This window comes from Lissotriton vulgaris, chromosome 8, assembly GCF_964263255.1.
Source record: "Lissotriton vulgaris chromosome 8, aLisVul1.2, whole genome shotgun sequence".
NCBI lineage: Eukaryota > Metazoa > Chordata > Amphibia > Caudata > Salamandridae > Lissotriton > Lissotriton vulgaris.
The window spans coordinates 173439083-173462113 of NC_141696.1; the positions used below are offsets into that span (position 1 = coordinate 173439083).

The 23031-nt window shown below is 44.9% G+C and overlaps 1 protein-coding gene across 1 annotated transcript in view; it reads right to left on the reverse strand.

Annotated features, from left to right (window-relative positions):
- TENM4 (teneurin transmembrane protein 4) overlaps window positions 1-23031 on the reverse strand; it is a 1632468-nt gene that overhangs the window by 1405244 nt on the left and 204193 nt on the right. Inside the window, exon 2 of the mRNA XM_086933907.1 lies at window positions 16681-16727. The gene's annotated coding sequence lies outside the window, so the exon portion shown is untranslated. The remainder of the gene's footprint in view (window positions 1-16680; window positions 16728-23031) is intronic.

Below are 23031 nucleotides of genomic sequence, written 5' to 3' on the forward strand. Positions count from 1 at the left end.
GAATCCCATTCCATTAAGAGAGAACAAGGCTGCATCCCATTCCATTAGGAGAGAACAAGGCCTAACCCCATTCCACTGGAAGAAAACAAAGCTGTATCCAAATCCATTAGGAGAGAACAAGGCTGTATCCCATTCCATTAGGAAAGAACAAGGCTGTATCCCATTCGATTAGGAGAGAACAAGGCTGTATCCCATTCCATTAGGAGAGAACAAGGCTGTATCCCATTCCATTAGGAGAGAACAAGGCCTTATCCCATTCCATTAGGAGAGAACAATGCTATATCCCATTCCACTGGAAGAAAACAAGGCTGTATCCCATTCCATTGGGAGAAAACAAGGCTGAATTGCATTCCATTGAGAGAAAACAAGGCTGTATCCCATGCCACTGACAGAAAACAAGGTTGTATCCCATTCCATTGTGAGAGAAAAAAGCCATATCCCCTGTAATTAGGAGAGAAGAACGAAGTAAACCATGTCACTGAACGAGGACGAGGTTGTATCCCATTCCACTGGGAAGATCGAGGCAATATCCTATTGCACTGGGAGAGAACAAGGTTGTATCCCATTCTATTGGGTGAGAACAAGGCCCTCTCCCATGGCACTGACAGATAACAACACTGTATGCAATTGTCCTGGGAGAGAACGAGGCAGTATCCCATTCTACTGGCAAAGAACGAGGCCGTATCCCATTCCACTGGTAGAGAACGAGGCCATATCCTGTTCCGCTGGTAGAGAAGGAGGCCATATCCTGCACCGCTAGGAAAGCACAAGAACATATTCCATTCCACTGGCAGAGAACAAGTCTGTATCCCGTGTCGCTGGAAGACAATGAGGATCTACCGCCAGTTTCCCGATGGTTACTAAGGTAGCAGAATATCTTGTTAGATGTGTTGAAGCTACTCTATATGCTTTAAACCCACATAAATCATCTCTAGGATTCTTGCAACCTTCTCTCTGCTTCAGCCTCCAGGGATTCCTCTCTGCATGAAGAGTGAACCTCAAGGTGACCAGAGGTTAATTTGCTGTGTCCTCATTAACCGTCTTCCGGTGAATAATTTCCCACTCCCTCACTGATTAAACACCGCCTTGAGAATGCATTCAATGCGACAGTGCCACATCAACCCCTGCTCTTCTCCTCTGTAAAGTCAAGGCGACATTCGGGTGCCAGTACTTGCAGATTCTGATGGAGAAGCGACTACCATTCTTGGTGGGGTAAGGTAGTGCCTCATCTCTCCCATGTTGTGAAATATCAACATACCTAGCTTTTTAAGCACGTTTTTCTGTATGCGTGGTCTGTGCTGAGGCAAACCATACTTGCATGTGTGTAACTATACCAAACACACCTGGATTAATTAGAAAACAATGCCTGGAAATCAGGTCAGAGATTCATTTTTCAGCTTGATCGCTAAAAGGGGAGGATGGTCCTCTATACAAGGGTTTCGGTGAGTACTACCTTAGGATCAGAAAGTTAGATGATACATCTTAAGGTTACTTAGCAGTACCCGCAGGGGTTGCATTTACTGATAATTTGGGGCAACTACCATGTTAGCATTTCACCTGCAAACATATTAGTAATAAAAGCTGAGCTTCTGTGCAGCAGTACATCACATTGGGCCAGATGTACGAAAGCTTTTTGCATTTCTTAACGGGCCGAATCGCAAATTCGGCCCTTGAGAAATGCAAAACAGCCATTTTATATGTACAAAGGCCAAAAAACGGTCGCAATTTGTGACTTCTATCTGGTAGAAATTGCAAATTGGAAATAGGGATTAACTTTTTGCGATTCCTAAAGCACATGTACAGAGCATTTCCTAAATGTGAATTGGGCATTTAGGAAATGCTATTGCCATTGACTCAAAGTCGATGGTAACCAAGTGAAAAATTACAAAACACATTTTTTAATGTGACATGAAGTGCACATCTGCCCCTAGGCATTTCTGGGTGCCCCCACTGGGGCCTTAGGGCCAGAGGCACCCTTGGGTTTGGATTTCCTAAATTGCGATTTACTATTAATAAACTGCAATTTAGGAAATGAGGACCATTTTCCATTTGGCCCATAGATGGGAATGCAATAGGATTTCCTTTTTGCAATTTCCTACTCTGTAGGAATTGCTATTATGAAATTGCAAAATTAGTACATATCATTTTGCATTTGCAATCACTATTTAGGAAGTGCAAAATAAGAATTTCCAATATCTTGCCCTTAAAACTCCAACTGTTAATACCAGATGGTTTTATAAACAACTCAAACGCACGTCTGCGAACTCCGGTGAAGGAGGAACTGAATCAACAAACAAGGGTTCGAACCTGTGAAGTGCAAGTTACAAGCAGATGTTTGCAGCAGGCACGCTAACCCTCTCAGTTAACCGGCTGCTTTAAGCCCTGTACAGTGAGTATCCATTATTCAGAAAATGCAGACCAGAGTTTAAGGTAAAAGAAGGGGAGTTCAATATTACTAATGAAAGGGGATGTGGGCAGATGGCGGGGAGGGTAGGCATAGATTAGTTAACAAGCTTCTGTTGCTGTGGTTCTGGGTGGAACAGATAGAGCTGTCTAATGGTCATACAGAAGCAGGTGTGAGCATCAACCTAGTCTGGTCTTGCTAAAGCTGCCCTGAATAAGACACTGAATACAGAAGACCTATGGTTTAAGTAGCTAAGGTCAGAGATTTTAATGTTATCATCTTCATGATAATTTGGGACTCTAAATTTGAGCCATCAGCTTGTGGGTCATATGTATATCCCTCTATGGCCATCGTGCATTATCTGCCTGTAACTGTCGACTTGGAGCTCTCTCTTTTATTCTATAGTTCCATCTTTGCATACTAGGAAGGTTTCTTAGGGCCAGATGTAGGTGAGGGACATTTACCGATTCTAAAATACCGAATTTTACTGATTCGGTATTTTAGAATCGGTAAATGCTATGTAGGGAAAAATTCAGTAAGTATTACCGAATCGTTAAGATTCGGTATTTACCGAATCGGTATTTACCTATTCGGTATTCCCCATTTATTCCTATGGGCCTGGAGGCCCATAGGAATGAATGGGAATTACCGAATCGGTAAATACGGATTCGGTAAAAGGGGGAACACATTGAAGGGTGGCAGGGTGTCACTTTGACACCCTGTTGCACCTCTCAATTGTGTATGGGTGCACATGTGGCACACATACATGCCCTAAGGGCATGTATGTCTGCCACATGGCACTGAAATAATTTGCATGAAATTGCTTTTTTGGGGCATTCCGTTATTTACCACCAACTTGTAATTGGTGGTAAATAACGGATCCTAACATGGGAAAAGCACTCATTTAAGTGCTCCCTACATTAGGAATTCGGTAATTTACCGAATCGGTATTTAAGAATTCGGTAATTTACTGATTCCTTAAATTACCGATTCGGTAAATTATTGAATCCTTAGATTAGGCCCCTACATCAGAAAAGCTTATTACCGGTCGGTAATGGCCGAAATTCGGTAATGTCGGCCGTTACCGATCGGTATTAGACTTCCTACATCTGGCCCTTAGTGTCTTTGGATTTCTCACTATGGCCGTCTGATGAATGGTTTCCTTGCATATCAGCTTGACTATTGTAACAGGGTTTATATATAAATCACAAACCTGCAAATTGTAAAAGTGCAGAATATCCAGAATGCCAAAGTACCGGCCTTGTTGGGTGTGAACTAAAGACAGAACATTACAACATTTTGCCCTTTGTACCAGCTTTCAATTTCAAGTGAGATGACTTTACAGACAAGTGTGTTGCATCTTACCTTTCACAGAGTTGGACTAAGATTTTTTTTTATAAAGAAAATAGTGAAATAAGTTTTAACAGAACATCTGCACCCCTCTAATCAATGCCCTCACCGTATCCCATCTGTCAGAGAGGTCTCTTATCCGGTGAGAAATATTAAAAGAAACTCACTCACCAGGTCAGGGGCAAGGACAACCATATGCTTCTATAAGCTCTCAAGGCATGATTGTATGACAGCTACCTGACACTTTTTGGTTGTCTGTAAATGTCTACACCTTATGTGACTTTACTTGATATTTGTGTAGTCATCTGTGTGGTGCGACACATTTTTCTTCTGCATGAATGCTTTTTTATTTAAAAAAAAATATGTTTTACTAAACCTGTCAGCCCAACTGCAATGTCAAAAGACATGAGGTATTAAAGCATCCAAAAGCCATGGAGACTGGCCCCAAAGTCCAAATATTGTCCACCATAGGGCATTGCATGGATTTACGAATGAGTAATTTCATTGCAATCTGGAATGCATAGAATCTTGAAAGAAACCCTGTATCATCAGATTAAACTGCTATTCATTAACTCACCATCCAGTATTTATTTTGATTTACAACGAAAAAAATTTAAAACAGGTGGCACAGCCCTATGAAACCCTAAAAAGCAATCAATGCCTTTTAATATATTTTGAATTCGCTGTGTAGAACGATTACACCATAGTATAATTTTCTTATGAATGTAAGGGTTCCTGGTATCTACATGGGTGATTTTATATTCAAAAAAAGATCACAACTTTGAGAAAAGGCACGTTTACTGCACAATGTTTTACGTAACAGGACCTGACGGTGCTGCTGTAAGCAAGGAGAGCTACGGCACGCGGGAAAGACGCCATCTTGGGATATTAACTTGCTAACTCCTTATATGCATCTTCATCCGCGAAGCAGCTTATTTTTTGTTCGGTGGTGCTGGCCTTTGTGTACCTGATTGTCACACATTAGACTTGGATAGGTAAATGAGGAATACGCTCCACCCTCCTACATTATTCACTCTAATAAGGACCGAGATTAATATATTTCACAGCGCCTCTGTGGAGTCCCGCTGACAGCAGCGGAATCTCTCCCCGGCTCGAAGACTGGTGAGCCCAAAATACACTTCTGATTAGCCAATTTGTTAGGGAGCTGCTTCGCTTCCTTACAGTTGGATGGAGGACGCGGGTAGACAGGGCCGCCGCTACTTCATTATTCTGAGAACATTGAGTTGAGGGCTTGCTCTGGTGGGGGAGCTACTTGCAAATGGCGGAGGTGTCCCGCGAGCTGCTAGGCAGGTGGCGGGGAGGGGGTGGGGCTTTGTTAGGACCAAGCCGTGGCTCCTCCCATGTCCTACTTCTCAATTAGGAAATGGCGCGGTACAGAAGGCATCTGCCTTCAGCCACATTGACTGGTGGGAAGGTGATTACTTTGTCAGGACTAGCCACAGAGGGCTAAAGCAGTTTACTGAAGTGGGTGGTGGCTCAGTGGACTAATGCGTCTATTGCAGGGGGCCTGTGTTTGACCTTATGGTCACAGGTTCAAATCCTTGTGGGTCCACTCAGCCTTTCATCCATCTGAGGTCGATAAAATGAGTACCGTTGGGTAACAATATACATCTTTTATTCAGCGCCAAGATACCCGTAATGGTGAACGTGCCCTTTACAAATATACATGTTATGTTATATTATGTTATGTCTGCCCAACCCCTTCAGTTGCGTGCACTGCATCACCAAGTGCAATGCAGTGCACGCAACAAAATTCGTTTTATTTATTTATATGTTTACTTACCTGTTAAGGTCCGTAATCCACACATTACTTCCCCCCACCCTGCCCCACCTCTCCCATCACCGCCCGGCAGGTACTCCCAATACCGGCCGCAGCTGGTGCACACAGGCCACTTAAGGACACCACTCTTTCTCATTGCCTTTCTGCAGCACCCACATACATCACGAAGGCCCGGCAGCGCTGTGAGACACCAACATTCATCACACTTGTCATCTTTCATCGGATCAAAGCAATTGATCACTCTCTGAAATGTATGTATTTGCTCACGTGTGTCCTATTATTCTAAACCTACTGACCCTTTCACAACCGCCCAGGGCTTTAAGTGGGCCGGGTCCTGACGGTACTCAGCACCTGCAGTTCTAAAAAGCAGTTGCAGAGACGGGTCCCTTTCGGGCTCTACATTTTTGCCCTCACCATCAGGGTGATTTTTTTTCAAACTCTGCAGCAGCACCAGCCTTCACTGCCTTTAACGTAAAAGAGATTCACTATAGCTCGTTCACAATCTCATCATTTCCAAAGGAATGCATTTTCATTATTGAATACCACCAAGCCATAGTTCTTGCTTATGTGTCTTATGCAACTAACAACCATTGACAAAGCCAACAGTCCTGGCTTGTTGTAGGTGTAATCACTCCTTTAATTGGGCTGGTACTGTCCGGTTCTGAGTACCGGCACTATTTTATTTTAGGAGGGAGAGTCTGGCACTTCTCAAGAGAAATGTACTACTTTTAATTGGAGAGTAGTGGCACTACTCAGCAACAAACAGGTACTCTGGTAGAGAGTACCTGAACTTCTAATTTTCCATTTCAAGCACCGGGTGTAATATTACTTGTATCATATATCAGCTGCGGCCCGTGGAGGGAGTTCTGTGGGGCAGGGTGGGGGGTAGTAAACACCGGAATATGGATGTACAGAGGTAAGTAAACATTTAAATAAATAAAACGAATTTTGTTGTGAGCGCTGCATCGTAAAATGCAATGCAGCGCATGCAACGAAATTTGTTTTATTTATTTAGATGTTTACTTACCTCCCTACATCCATATTTGGGTGTTTACTACGCCCCTACGCCGCCCCGCCTCACGGAACTCCCTCCACGGGCCGTGGCTGTTATATATCTGGATTCAATGGCAGAAGCCGCAAAATACCAGTCAGGTGGCCCACTCTGCTAAAGCACAGATTTTCAGCTTAGGTGTTTTAAGCCACGCCCTTAATTAGATCGACCACGCCCCTTTAAAAGACTCCCCAAGTTTATTCATCCCACTCAAAGCCAGCCCTGCATCCGCCATTCCTCTTGCTACACCAGTACAGCTAGCAGCACTTTCATTACGGACACCAGGGTGTGCTTCAGAAATAAACATTCTGACGGATTTGAAATTTGCCGATTTCATAAAACAGCATACTCTAGCGTGCAGGGAGTCGGCGCAGGCGCTGCGCTCCGGTGCGCTTGTAATGGCGTAATCTAGCGCGCGGAGAGCTCACTGGCGCACGCGGCCACTTAATGCACCGAGTGATCCATCAGCCGCGGAGTGATCTATCGGCCACAGCGGCTGATCTTTGTGTACCGATCACCAGCACTCCATCACCTGTGACAGCCCCCTAGGTGCCCGGCCTTGCACGTTTATTTACGTTTTGACCTCTGGGAGCGCGGCGCGTGGGGTCATTATTGACAAGGGAGTTTAGAACCAATCATTTGTTGTTCTGTGGCTTAAGGCGGAAGTGGGGAGGGAGGGATTGTATTCCATGTGACAGTCACTGTTTGATGATAAAAGCACTGTCTGTTTGTTGATGACAAAGTGTGAAATCAGGCAAATTGCCATGCTCTAGGACTGATCTATGGAATTACTAAACACTGCGAAATAAACAAACTAGACCTTTCACATAAATGAATTTATCGACATGAAAAAAATTAGGAAGTGGATTGCTTAATTTTTGATACGTTTTTTACTACTGAAATTAAGACAGGCCCACTGGAATTATGCGATTTTGATGCCAAGGCTCTCTGTGCACATTCATGCATTTGCTACATTTGCCACATAATTCAATATTTCTCGCATAATCTGAAGATTTTAACAACATTTGTTTCTAGCTCAAATGATGAAAAGTTCCTCAAGTCTCAGCAATGAGTCTTGCCAAGCAGTGTGAGGATCTTCGCAAAGGTTGAATGGTCACCATGTTTAATCTGTGTGTTAAACTGTTACTAATGAGGTGTAACCTTTGCCCAGGCAGTGATGGGTAAAATGACAAAATAATGAAGTAATAGTATCACAAAATGTTTCATTGTACGCCGCATAATTACCCTTTCTTGTCACATAATTTAGCCAACTTTGCCACATAATTAAGTGTTCCCTTATTGCATACTTCGAGTGACTCTGAATTAGGGGGATTTGAGCTATTGAGGTACATGTATTTGATGCAACATTTATATAGAGCTATGAAATCCCACTGTGGGAGCTCTGCAGCACATTATAGGACAGGTGCCATGCCGGTGGAAATATTTTCATTATAAAACATAGCGCCTAAACAGCAACTTTTGCTTCACCGAGAACCAGCATTTTAGGTCTTCGTTCTAATTGGCCCAGTATTTTGATGAAGCATTAGCACCTGGGCAAATCCCGCACATAGCTGTAATATCAAGCCGCTCCCAGTTTCACATGTCAGAAAGAGGGAAAGTGCAATGAAACTGCAGCGGTTTCTCAGTTCCAAACTGCACGGCTCGGAAACTTGAAGTGTCAACCCCCCCCCCCCCCCCCCCCCCCCCATCCCTCCCTCCCACAATTTCTTCCCATGGTATTACCTTGCAAACAAATAGGCGAAAAATGCCATGCCAATGCTTAATTTGTACTTGACTTGCAACACCAATCAGGCGCAATGACCTGTTAGTGTTTGATTCAGCATTACCAGCCACTCGACTGAGTAGTTTTACAGTAATCACATTTGTGCACAGTATGCTCACTCTGGCAACCTTAATTTCTTACTTTTTCAATTAAAGTCTGACCAGCAAATGGTGACTACAAAGGTGAAGCAACCCATGGGACGGGTATTTGGGGGGTGCGAGGAAAGCAGCACACAAAGAGAGAGCTAGAAAAAACTTGCACTCTTGAAGTACGGAAAGAAAAAGTAGTTCCCGAAACAGGAAGCAGCGCAAGGATGCGAGCGAGCCAATCAAAAGGTTGGTAAAAAGTCTTTGCTCTAGGCCAGGGGAGGGATGAACACAAGAAGAAGGCACTCCATTGAATAAGAAGCCAGCAAATGAAAGTGACAATTAAGCCAACCAATTGTAAGCAATGGGCGTGCTCTAAGCCCACAATACTCTTTTAGTATCATCCACAAAAGGTCTTTTACACCCAGACAGGTAAAAACTGTCTAGTAAGCGAGCCCGTAGAATCACACCATGGATGTTCCACAACCTTTCTCTGTGATGCCTGTTTACTATTAGCTGTTATCTGGTGGATTCTGCATACACGACACATGCATTAGGCATAGGCCTCTGTGAAGAAACTAGGCTGCGCTCTGCTAGTTTTGAAGGCCCTCTCTATCGCCATCAGATCATGAGGTCCTGTGAAATAAACAAGCCCGTCTTTGATGAAAGCTTTGGGGAGGGTTGTTGTCAGGAGCTAATGGTAATGTATCTTTGTTTGGCAGAACTGCGCCAATTGCAGTCTTCTGACCTGCTCCACTTAAGAGAAATGCTAATATTAGAGCCCGGCCGCCACGCGTCAGCAGTCCAGCCGGGGCTCCTAAAATACACAGCTCTGTGTGTGGTGTACCTCTGACGTTAGTATGCAAACGTGCATGCAAATGTTAGCAAATACTGATGCAAAATAGCAACAAAGTACCCTTTTCATGCTGTGATCTGCTGTTTGCTGTTTCTCAATGGATGAGTGGCAACGAATGCAAAAAAGGATAAACTTGTTTAAAGGGTTAAAGAGGTCTATTTGCAGGTGTAAGGTTTGGCAGTGTGTAGTATGTATAACAGATCTTTAGGGTGTGGTGGTGTCTACAACAGTGCAGTGCTGCTCTGACATCACATGTAGTGGCTATAGGTGTGGATTTAAAGCACAGTAGACCTCTCCAAATAATTTCATGCACTCACTTTAATTAAGGCCAAATTGATGGGCTGACCTTATATATCACCCTTGGAAAAGGACATTTTGGGAAACGTCGCAGAAGTACACAATCATCAGAGATATATGAAATAGTAAGAGCTTTCCAAACAACGTGTGACAAACCTGTACCTGTAGACTGTACATAATATTTGCTGGATCTGTTGGTATTGGGTTACCTTTATGGGTTCTTTCTCCTATACATGAGTGGTTGTGCTCATTGTGGCATTCACAGGTGCATCACAATAAGTGAGCATGGTCTTTTGGAAAGAACACATAATGTGCCCAGAGGCAGACAATTGACATTTGTATGGCCCAATAGGAGGAATAAAATAAAGCTATGGGTGGATTTACAAAAAAAAATGCTCCCAAATCCATACCAGCAGAGCCTCTCTCTCTCTTCACTCACACTGCGCATGCAGCTGTAGGTAAGCATGGGGGGGGGGGGGGGGGGGAGCTGTAAAAAATGCAAGAGTAGGAGAGGTGCTTGTAGTATTGCCTGCCCTCTACTCTTTGCTCTCTCCCAACCCCCAGCTAATTCCAGTTGAGAAATACTGGACGAAATGTTATGTTTCTTGTCCTGATTGATTCAATGCCTTTCATTTTGGTGCCTTTGCTTTTCATCCTGCCTGGTACTTTGTCTTTTCTCGTGTAGAATATTGACAGATATGACCCACTGTTTTGGACTATACAACTAAGAGACAGCTCCAAACTCATCGGTTGCAAGAGTATGAAGATTATATATTATATTGGCACACGCTTTTAAAGACACACACAGACGCACACAGTTTGGCAAATTGGTGTATCGGGCACAGTGGATGGCATGAGGCATGGAATATGTTGTACATGTTGTTTCACTTGCAAATTTAGAGGTTTTGCACGTTTGAGTCAGAACCATAAGTTAGTTTTTAACTGTGCTATCTCAGTGAATTCATCGTTTTTAGGTCTCGCCTGTCGATGCGCATGCGCATCGAGCAAGCGAGAGTATTGGGACTTATCAACTCTTTATCCACACTGCAAGGAATCGTGGCGATTCCTTGCAGTGCCCGTGACTTTTAAGCTCAATGCGCATGCGCATTGAGCTTAAAAGCGCGTGCACGTCCGTCTTTGTTTACCCGCTCCGCCCCCTCCCCGCCGTCTCGCATTTCCCCTGCCGCATCAAAGGCTTTCACGGCCGGCCGGCCATGCTTTCAGTTTCACGACCGGCCGGCCGTGTCAATTACATTCCAAAGCCCGCTCTCCCTGCTCCGCCCCCTGTTCCGGCCGAGACGCATTTCTCCTCCCCCCTCCTGGGTCAGGTTACCCTGCTTTCTCTTTTTTTTTTCACTTGCCACCCCTACAGCCGCCCCCTCCCCTTAATCGCCAATCGCGTTATCGAAGATCTTTCACTTCTCAGCCGAACTATTATTTATTGAGCGAAAAAAAAAATCTTGTTTGCCTTCCACTTTTGGATTGTCTTAATGCGCGTTTCACAGTTTCGGCGCCTACAACACAATGTATATACAACATGGCTAATTTTAAGTGTGAAATCTGATAAAGCCTTTGTTTACAATGTACAACTAAAGGTCGAGCGTCCCAGAAACTACATTTCCCAGAATACATGTGTCCGAGAACACGCGTATCTTGCTGTTACTCTTAAAGACCCGGTGTTCTCAAAATGTATGGCGGCGAGAAAAATGTTAGTCTGAGTTACTTCCAACAGTTCACTTATAACTCCTGTATATTTTGTACCCCATCTAAGGCATCCGATTGCCTCTATGTTTGAAAAACATTTCTGCTCAACTTAGAACGTAGTTAAACTTGAGTGGCGCCACTTAAATTAGTAGAACCACTGCCCAGAAGACAGATGGGTAATTAATCTCCTTTACAAAATATCAAATACTTACTTTACAGTTCCAAATTAATTCGACAAAAAAACCTCTTTCTCTCCAAACTACTTCTGGAAAACACCTGTCTCTCCGTGCTTCCAACAGAGCCGCCAGATTGGAAGGCGGGAGCCGCTGCGTTTCACTGCAGCCTCTTTTCCGCTGCTGCCGGAAGTTCCGGTTAAGGATAGTGGCCACTTTTGTTTTTCACTCCTTTCAAGGGTACTATAGTGGCAAGTGCTGCCGGTGTCTCTTTGCAGTCATGTTTCCTCTGGCTAGAAGTGCTCTTTCGCTGTCTGGTAAGGACTGGGGGACATTCTGTGGAAGCCTTCGCGGTGGTGCTTGAAGTCCAGACCAGACTGTCTCTGTTATTGTATCTCTTCCGACACGAGTGATATACTTTTGGGGGTTCGCTTCTGTCAGTGCAGCCTCCCTCTCCGTATTCTCAATGGCAGAGTATATTTTATGCAAACAAGTTAATGGGAGAGGAGTTCATTTGTATAACTCCAGTTTTTAAATGTTGTGTAACAAGTATTGTTTTATTCGCGTAGTAAAGATCTAGTGCAAAGGTTAACTTCTTCCTGTATAGAGCTAGTTTTTGTCAGACCACTGACCAATTAAATATGCATGCGTACACTCCCTTGCTGCACCAGCCCCACCGCTTGTAAAACTCTTCTGACATTTCTGATCTGCCTTTGTTCCCAAAAGATTAATTCTAGGTTATAGTAATATTGAAAGGGCATTCTATCCTGCATCTGTTAAAACCTGTAATGTCCTTTGCATGCCAGAGGTAAGTCGTGCCCTTGAGCATGAAGTTCACCTTAGTAACGAAAAATGCAGAGTTTGTTATCTATCACTCCAGGTCCTTAAGTGCAACCAGGCAGGCTCTTGATATGAGTGCTGCTGTGAAAGATTATCAGCTGTATCCAGGAGACATGGGATAGTTTGGCGTGGGTGGTACTCTGTTGCCTGTAGTCCAGCATGCAGGCAAAATACTAGTTAGCGGGCCACTCAAAGATGGCCGCTCCTTCAAACCTAGGGTACGGAGTCACCCTTGATATGAGGTGGACTTCCGGTCTCTATTCTTTGTTCTAAAGATGACAACAAGTCCATCTTCACTGTTGAAGGCAATGGGCTCAATTTGCACAACAATAGCAAATTTACTCATATAGCCTTGCAACCAATTTAGTAGTATATTTAAAGTTTATTTGGAATTCTCAAACAAATCCAGGAGTACGCTTTGGAAGCTGTGACAGTTGCAGCTTTCCTAGAGTACTCGTATTATTTGTGTACATTCATGCATGTGCCAGTATTTAACAAAATGTACTTTCTGTGCTGACTTTTTATTTTAATGTTTAAAGAGTGGATAAGCCCCCATAGCCTCACCCTCACTCACCCTCACCCTCACTCACCCTCAACCCCTCAACTCCTCACCCTCACTCACCCTCAACTCCTCACCCTCACTCACCCTCACCCTCCCTCACCCACACTCACCCTCCCTCAACCCCTCACTCACCCTCAACCCCTCACTCACCCTCACTCCCTCACTCACCCTCACTCACCCTCACACTCACTCACCCTCACTCACCCTCACCCTCACTCACCCTCACTCACCCTCACCCTCACTCACCCTCACTCACCCTCACCCTCAACTCCTCACTCACCCTCAACCCCTCACCCTCACCCTCACTCACCCTCAACCCCTCACCCTCAACCCCTCACTCACCCTCACTCTCACTCCTCACTCCCCCTCACCTTCACTCACCCTCAACCCCTCACCCTCACTCACCCTCAACCCCTCACCCTCACTCACCCTCAACCCCTCACCCTCAACCCCTCACCCTCAACCCCTCACCCTCACTCACCCTCACCCTCACTCACCCTCACTCACCCTCAACCCCTCACCCTCACTCTCACTCACCCTCACTCACCCTCACTCACCCTCACTCAGCCTCACTCACCCTCACTCACCCTCACTCACCCTCACTCACCCTCACTCACCCTCAACACCTCACTCACCCTCACTCTCACTCATCCTCACTCACCCTCAACCCCTCACCCTCACCCTCACTCACCCTCAACCCCTCACCCTAACTCACCCTCACCCTCACTCACACTCAACCCCTCACTCACCCTCACTCACCCTCAACCCCTCAACATCAACCCCTCACCCTCACTCACCCTCACTCACCCTCACCCTCACTCACCCTCACTCACCCTCACCCTCACTCACCCTCACTCACCCTCACCCTCACTCATCACCCTCACCCTCACCCTCACTCACTCTCACGCTCACTCACCCTCACTCTCACTCACCCCCTCACCCTCACTCACCCTCAACCCCTCACTCACCCTCACTCACCCTCACCCTCACTCACCCTCACTCACCCTCACTCACCCTCAACCCCTCACCCTCACACAGTGCAATAGGTCTCGGAGCATTTGAGTTAGAGCTTTTAGAAATGTTTATGGCTTTTTTTTTTAATTCTTTAGCATTGGCTACAGGAAACATAAATGCTAAAGATTTACCAAAAAACCCATAAACAATTCTAAAAGCACTAACTCTAATGCTGCGAGACCTATTGCATTTCCAATGCTTGTTTCCCTGTAATGCCGTTTTCCTATACTTACTGTGCGCTTTCTCTATGCAGACTATAGTGCCAATTCTGCCACCAGGCACCAGTTTTAAATGTTTTAGCTCAAAAACTGCGGAACAGATTTTCACCTAACAAGTTCTACGTGTTCTCTTAAAGTTCTACATGAATAAAAAGTTTGATGCGAGCTAGTTTCTGTTGTGTGGCTGTAGGCCTGATATTTAGGAGCTAAAATGGGAAACACAGCTTTAATCAAACCCCTTAACATTTTTCCCCATATGCATGTGCATGAATATTGGCATGCCAGACCTTCGTTGACAACGTCAAGTGATTGCCAAATTTTGTGCAAATTGGTTGATGAAGTCGGAAGTTACAGGCATATTAAAAACTGCCTTTTCAATGGAAAACACGGCTACACTGTAATTACACTGTAGCTACTGTCACTGTATATATCCTGTACATTGACTCTTACAGACTACTCTCTCAACAGAAGCATTGTCACATAGGCTGCAAAGTTCATGTAAGATATGTGGGCCATCAAGATCACACACTGTGATGACGTTCAGTGGCAAGAACATAGATTGCTTTCTAGTGTTGACACTAAGGAATGCAAAAGAAAAACAACTATCAGAACACTAGCCAAATGTGTTCTAAGTAAATAAGACAGTAGCTTTTCTTCCTAATGCTAGTTATCAGGATAATTTTAATATGACTAAAAACAAATTTGCCATATCCCAGGATGCTAGGACTTTCTTGCGACTTATACCATCAACGTATAGGGGACATTCAGGGGGAACACGTGCTGGGAGCCCTTTAATAATGTTACAGTTCCTGATGTGATGGTTACATTCCTATATCTATGAAAAATGTACAACTATTATAATTAATGTTTGAACATAATGGGCCATATGTATCAACACATTTCCCCATAGACACAGAATGGGAAAAACAGTTTCATACATCTGGCCCATAATTTCTATAACTATGAAGTCTAACCAAACCAGATTAAGACTTGCAATGTTAAAAACAGACTCATCCAAAAACTACATTCTTCCAGTAAAAACACACTGGTCTGTCATTAAACTTTTAATAAATGACTCGCCATTTTCGTATATGGTGCTGAAAATTGAAGACAACACTTTATATGGCACCGGGTTCCACCATCTTGTCTTCCAGGTCTCCTACTCCAAAGTAATGCATAGATGCTGATGACACAGTAATTCCATCATTCTTCACAGGTAGACCTTGGGTATCACACTAATAAAGAGCAACAGAGCTTATAGTATTATTATGTACGATCACATGTTGGGCTATAGTTAATGAACAAAAATAGGTGTGGTCTGTCGGCCCTAATGAACTAAAATGATGTGATGACTTTTAAAGTCAACATCAAGCTTTAGGATTGTAGACTTGATACATACAACACTTTTAGCAGGCTTAAAGCTCTTTGAGAAATAAAATCATTCTAAATAACGTGGTGGGAGGCGCGACTGCCAAGACATATGGTGTGTGTAGCGCCAACTGCTACCAGTTTTTAATATCAGCACCAAGGTTTTTGATTAGAAACCATACACATAAAAACCTGTGGCACACTTAAAGATCTGTGATAAACAAAAGAATTCAAATATCACAAGGCAGATCTCACATCTATGATCAACAAAAATAAGGGCACAGTAAGCAATAAAAGGTGCTAGTTCATGTAGAAGTCTTAATTACGAGTATTGTAAAACAAACAATCAATATCATAGAACAGATACTAATAGACACCCTATGTTGGTCCAATAAAGTCATCTTGGGCTTTTGATGATATGTGAAACATCTTGATTTTTTGACACATGGATTAAGCAAAAAAGAACCAAAAGGTGACCAGTCAACCCTTGCAAAGGGCCTTCCACTACGCAGACAGACATTTTGCTGTGCTTTTAGTAGCTTTTGATCTGTTTGAGCTAGAACAATGCGCTTTTGTTCAAATTTGCAGGTTCTGTAACAGATGATGGATTATGTGGCAAAAGCATAAAATCCATACTTGTGAGGCAAACACAGTTGCTGCAAAATTGCACAATTGAATTGGCCTTATTATTTCTCTGTCGCCGGAAACCCTTGATGGCTTTATTAGACCATAAGAAACCGTTTTATGTACTCCCCATCTTATTTTTAATCCTTTTGAAAAATACACATATTTTCACAGATGTAAGATGAATTTGGCCCATCTTTGACTTTTCATTACTGTTGTCAAAAGCAAGCACACTCAAATAGGGTCTAAATGAGATGTTTGATTGGAACAAAGTAAAAAAGAAAATCTAGACAGCCATATAAAATAAACAATGATCAAATACAGTATGTCATGTATAAGAATCCTACCCATATTGATTTTTAGAAGCGTCCCTATTAATGAATCACTTTTGTACATGACCCACGTGCATAATTTACTTCTGCTCAATGTAGAACATTGCTTTCCCTACATATGCATGCATAATAGTATTAATTAAACTCTAATCTCTTCACATCTCTTTAATAATTCTGCTTAATGTTATTGCTTGAGAACAAGTATTTAATCACTTACCTCCACCGCAGAGAAATAGTAGGACAGGCCAGTCACGTGTGCATAGTCTAGAAGAGAGGATAAAGAAAGGAGATTTGATAAGGATATTTAAATACCTAAATGCAGAAAGCAACCATATTAAAGTTTAATATTAGAAGCATCTTGTGAATCAGTGCTAAGTGCTACAGACTAATTGGCATTTGCATACAAAGAGGGCCACGAGATATGACTGTTTAGCAGGAGGGTATTGAGTGGTAACATTAAAATCCTGCTGATGGAAGGCATAGCTAGGCAATGACAATTCACCAACAGGCCAAAGAGCGACCATTTTCAAGCAGATCTCCATGCAGAAAAGTTGCTAACCACTCTCATTTCACTCAGAAAACCCATAGAAAATGTTAAAAGCAAATCGTTATGAACACAAATTGGTCCCTTAAAGAGCGAAAACACACAATTAGTTTGGCCAAATATATAATTATTGAAAAAAAAGAAGTAGAATTAAGCCCCCTCCGACCCAAACACAAAAATTACAAATTTAAAGCCATTGGGGAAAAATGCCAAAGTTGTGTGGAAGATCCGCAGATTTTATTGGTATTCACATAAATTTCAAATTACGAAAAAGTATCACCCCGCTTTGGATTGTACAGAAATCCATACTTTCTTAATGTGTGACACGATTGCTCTGACATTGATAGACTAGAACAGATACCTGGCATTATAGGAAAAATGGTGAGAAGAAGAGGCCAGTCAATAATATAAATGTATTTTAAAGTGCTTTTCCCAGGAAATGCTGTTACTAACCACTTAAAGCATTTAAAAGGCACCATGGTGCTTGCTAGTGGGAGGAGGCTCAAGAGTAACATATGATTGTTTGCCAAAAGTAGTGTGCTGAATGAAGCATTAAAGTGCCTTTCAGTATAGGAGGGGCAAAGGAAATGTAAAATTAAAATATTGGAAAAAAATTAATAGAAAAACCAAACTGATAAAAGAAAATACAAGGCTGAACACTTCCATGGTAATATGTTTGTGTTCCCTACTACATCCCAGCTAGAAGATATCACAAAGGAGAAGGAAGGGCAGCATCACAGAGATCAGGTAAAAAAAGGAAAACATGAACTGGGCAAAGAGACGAAGTTAACAGAATGGGGAGAAATCAAAGGTGAGAGTGTCAAAAATGGAGGGGTAAAAACATAAAATATTTAATGCAGTGAAAGACAATACACGAAAAAACATAATATCCGGGCAACTATTTCCAGAATAACTGGAAGTACTGCCCTAAAGGAAAGAAGAGAGGAGGGCGCCAAAGGTAAGCCCGTCTGCGCCCGTCCGCGACCGGATCGCGACCAGCGCCAGGACCCCTGGCCCCCGAAGACCCCGACCGACCCGCCTGACGTACTCCGCCGCCACCCTCATCGCACTCAACACCGGCCGACTCCCAGATTGCCATCAAGCCACTCCACGACGTACCCACGGACCTTTCAGCTGCCACGCCTGCAAATTCACCTGCATCCGGACCTTGCTCGCACCAGCACCCACCAAGTAGAACACCAGCAGCACCCACCTCAAGTGCATCCTGCTCAACACCCGCTCCGTCCACAGACACGCCATCGAACTCTGGAACCTTCTAGACGCCACAGCCCCTGACGTTGCCTTCCTCACGGAGACCTGGATGAACGCCTCTTCAGCTCCCGACATCGCCATCGCTATCCCAGAGGGCTACAAGATCGTCCGGAGGGACCGCAACGCCAACCAGATGGGAGGAGGCATCGCCATCATCCACAGGAACACCATCCGCCTCACGACCAGCACCGACAACACCCTGACCACCGCCGAACACCTGCATTTCCAGATCCGCACCAACCCGAACACCACCCTCAGAGGCACCCTGATCTACCGACCCCCTGGACCACGCACACAACTCAGTGAGGACATCGCCGACTTCGTCAGCCCGCATGCCCTCCCCTCCGCTGACTACATCCTCCTGGGGGACCTCAACTTCCATCTGGAGAACAACAACGACCGCAACACCAGCACCCTGCTCGACAACCTCGCCAATCTTGGACTCAAGCAACTGGTGTCCACCCCCACCCACCTCGCCGGACACACACTCGACGCAGTCTTCTCTTCCAGCACAGACATCGACTTCAGCCACGCCACAGAGCTTCAATGGACGGACCACAGCTGCGTCCACTTCACCTTCAAGAGAACGACGACGCACCACCACCAGCAACAGGCCGCCCGCAGAAGCTGGAACAAGATCACAGCAGACCAGCTCGCCACCTCCCTGAGCCAGCACCCTCCTGCCAGCTCAGCGAACCCCAGCCAGGCCGCCGACAACCTCACGAAGTGGATCAGCATCTGCGCGGACGAGCTCGCCCCGCTGAGGACCCCGCCCAGCAGACCCGGCAGCAAGAAAGCCCCGTGGTTCACCGACGAACTCAAGAGCTCCAAGAAGAACTGCCGAGCCCTCGAGAAAGTCTGGAGAAGGGAACCTACACCGGACAACAGGACCTCCTTCAAGCTTGCCACCCGGAAGCACCACCAGCTGATCCGCGCCGCCAAGAAAACAGCATTCAAGGACCGGTTGGACAACAACGCACACAACTGCAAGGAACTCTTCAACATCGTGAAAGAGCTTTCCAACCCCAGCGCAGGAAACAACGACATCACCCCATCGCAAGACCTCTGCAACTCCCTCGCTTCATACTTCCACAACAAGATCGCGGACATACACAACAGCTTCAACAACCAACCAACGCACACCATGACCGAACAACCACCCCCCACCACCACCCTCCACGCCTGGACCCCGATCAGCACCGAAGACACCATCCGCACGATGAACTCCATCCACTCCGGATCACCGACCGACCCCTGCCCTCACCACGTCTTCAACAAGGCCGACGCTGTCATCCCACCCCACCTGCGAGACATCATCAACACATCCTTCGACACCGCCACCTTCCCTGAGAGCTGGAAAAACGCCGAACTCAGCGCTCTACTCAAGAAACCAACAGCGGACCCCACCGAACTCAAGAACTACCGCCCCATCTCGCTCCTCCCGTTTCCAGCCAAAGTCATCGAGAAGACCGTCAACAAGCAGATGGCCGCCTTCCTCGAGACGAACGGATCTCTCGACCCCTCACAGTCCGGCTTCCGAGCCAATCACAGCACCGAGACCGCCCTCATCGCCGCCACCGATGACATCCGAGCCCTGATGGACAATGGAGAAACAGCGGCCCTCATCCTCCTAGACCTCTCCGCGGCATTCGACACGGTCTGCCACCACACCCTAGTACAGCGCCTCAGCAACATCGGAATCCAGGACAAGGCGCTGGAATGGATCATCTCCTTCCTCGACGGAAGAACACAGAGAGTCCGCCTACCACCGTACAAGTCAGAGGCCTCCGAAGTCATCTGCGGCGTCCCTCAAGGTTCATCTCTGAGCCCCACTCTCTTCAACGTCTACATGAGCCCCCTCGCGGCCATCGTACGCAAACACAACCTCAGCATAATCTCCTACGCCGACGACACCCAGCTGATCCTCTCCCTGACCAACGACCCCGCCTCCGCCAGAGCCAACCTGCACGAAGGGATGAAAGAGGTAGCCGAGTGGATGACGACCAGCCGCCTGAAACTGAACTCTGACAAGACGGAGGTCCTCATCCTGGGCTCTTCACCCTCCGCCTGGGACGACTCCTGGTGGCCTCCCGCCCTGGGCACCGCACCCAAACCGACAGACCATGCACGCAACCTGGGCTTCATCCTGGACTCCTCCCTCTCCATGACCAGGCAAGGCAACAACGTCTCCTCGGCGTGCTTCAACATCCTACGCATGCTACGGAAGATCTTCTGGTGGATCCCCACCGAGACCAGGAAGACCGTCACCCAGGCCCTCGTCACCAGCCGACTGGACTACGGCAACGCCCTCTACGCCGGTACCACCGCCAAGCTCCAGAAGAGACTCCAGCGGATCCAGAACGCCTCAGCCAGACTCATCCTCGACATCCCACGAACCAGCCACATCACCGGACATCTGAGAGACCTTCACTGGCTCCCCGTCAACAAAAGAATCACCTTCCGCCTCCTCACCCACGCACACAAAGCCCTACACGACCAAGGCCCGAGCTACCTCAACAGCCGGATCAACTTCTACGCTCCCAAACGCCACCTCCGATCAGCCAACCACGCCCTCGCCGCCGTCCCCCGCATCCAAAGAGCGACTACAGGAGGAAGGTCCTTCTCCTACCTGGCCGCCAAGACCTGGAACTCCCTCCCGACCGACCTGCGCCTGACACAAGACCACCTCTCCTTCAGGAAGAAGCTGAAGACCTGGCTGTTCGAGCAGTAGCGGCACCCCCCCCCCCCCCAGCGCCTTGAGACCCTACGGGTATGTAGCGCGCTATATAAGTGTCACTGATTGATTGATTGATTGATCTTTCATGGTACAATAGATTGATACCCAAATCACTGATGTACCAAAATGTCCTGATTTGAAGAGAATTATACCGCCATTAGAAGAGACCAGATTACAGATTTTAAACCCGTTCAAGAACTTTGTTCCGTGCCCGAACCAGATACTGCACATGTTTATCAAGCACAGAATGCCCAGTAGAGTCTAAAGTATCAAATCGACAAGTGAGAATACAAAACTCCTGATGAAGGCCAGTCGCCGAAACGCGTTGGATCTAGTTTTGTATTGGGCAATGATAATCAGTTGTTGATTTTTGGATTATTACATGTATGATAAATCACTGTGACTAGATATATATCGATGCTGAGAAATCTACATGAATTGTAAAATAAGTATATTAACTGTTATTTATATATATAAAAAAGCGATAAAAAGTGTTATAAAAAGTGTGGAAAAAGAAACAAATAATTATTAAAAAGAAGTTTTATATATACACTTATCATGGCAATTCAATCTATTTTTACACAATGTGTGATAGAGTATGAGTAACACACACATAACCCGGTGTATAGGTGAGCTTTTCAAAAACTGATTTGAAGAGCATTAATAATTAGTGCTATTGGATACTTTCTTGAGCGTGAAAATGTTTGGTCGGGCAACACGCCCAGCTAGTCCTGCCACAGAACATCTGGACCTTATTCAGACATAAAACGAAATGATATGGCCTACAAGCACCTTCCTGCAACACTCAGTGGCCTATTCATAAACAAGATTTGGAACATATAAAATAAAATGTTATTCGACAACTTACCGTATTTTCTGGCGTATAAGACGACTTTTTAACACTTGAAAATCTTTTCAAAAGTTGGGGGTCGTCTTATACGCTGGGGTCATTTTATAAGCAAGCGAATATAGCCCAAACCCTATATTTTAAAAGGAAAAGTTGGGGGTCGTCTTATACACCCAGTCGTCTTATACGCCAGAAAATACGGTACATGATAAGACCACTGCTTCTGCCTCTCCTGCCTTTTCTGTGTGGAGATCTCCACCACGGTGGCAGACATCTCGACACTTGTAAGCTTATGTTTTAGTAGTACATGTGCAAGTGACAAGGGGGAGTGGTTAAAATTGGAACTACTTACTATAAAATGAGAGAAGTGTAGGGGAAGTAATCAATGGTTAAGGGAGGGATAGGGGAAAATGTTATTATTTTTCTCTTTCCTTTCAAGTAAGGACATCTCTGGTATGGTGATGAAAATATCCACCTACGAATGAAAAGTTACTAGTGCTAACTTTACACTTGCAAGTAAAGATGGAGAGAAGGAAGTCTAGATGTAGGTGTAAACCTACACTCAGAAATGGTGAATAGTAACAAACTGCAAATTTGCATCTAAGTACACTAGTAGATTTTCCCATTAGTAAGTTTACACATGCAAATTTACCTTTGTGAATTGGCCCCTTTTCTCTCTTGTAGTGTTGAAGGTTGTGAATGTTTTAACCCAGAAAGAAAACTCAGCAGCCAAGTGGTCTTGCTTTTGTGAACTGTGCACTGCTTTGATTCTGAATACAGTGAGTACCACTTAGTGTGGAAATTGAAATGGCTATCATTAGCTGTTTGAGACTTTGTCAAGATAATACTGTGAAAAAATAAAAGATTGTCATCATAGTTATTATTATTTATGAAAAGTCACATCTAACAACACCATGAAGGTCACTCATCCCAAAGTTATTCGTAGGCTATTAAAAAACTCTGCTCATGATATTACAAATCTCTCCAAGCTCTTGTCCTAAAACGGATACGGCATGAATTTGATGTCCTACAAAATCACACATAAACAAACAAATATTTAAAATATTACGAAGGATAAACTGTGCACCCTGATGAGTCAAATGTGTTCTTTAAAGCTAGGTGGTAACAGGGCTGAGAAATCAACCAAAAATTAATGGATATTCCATCT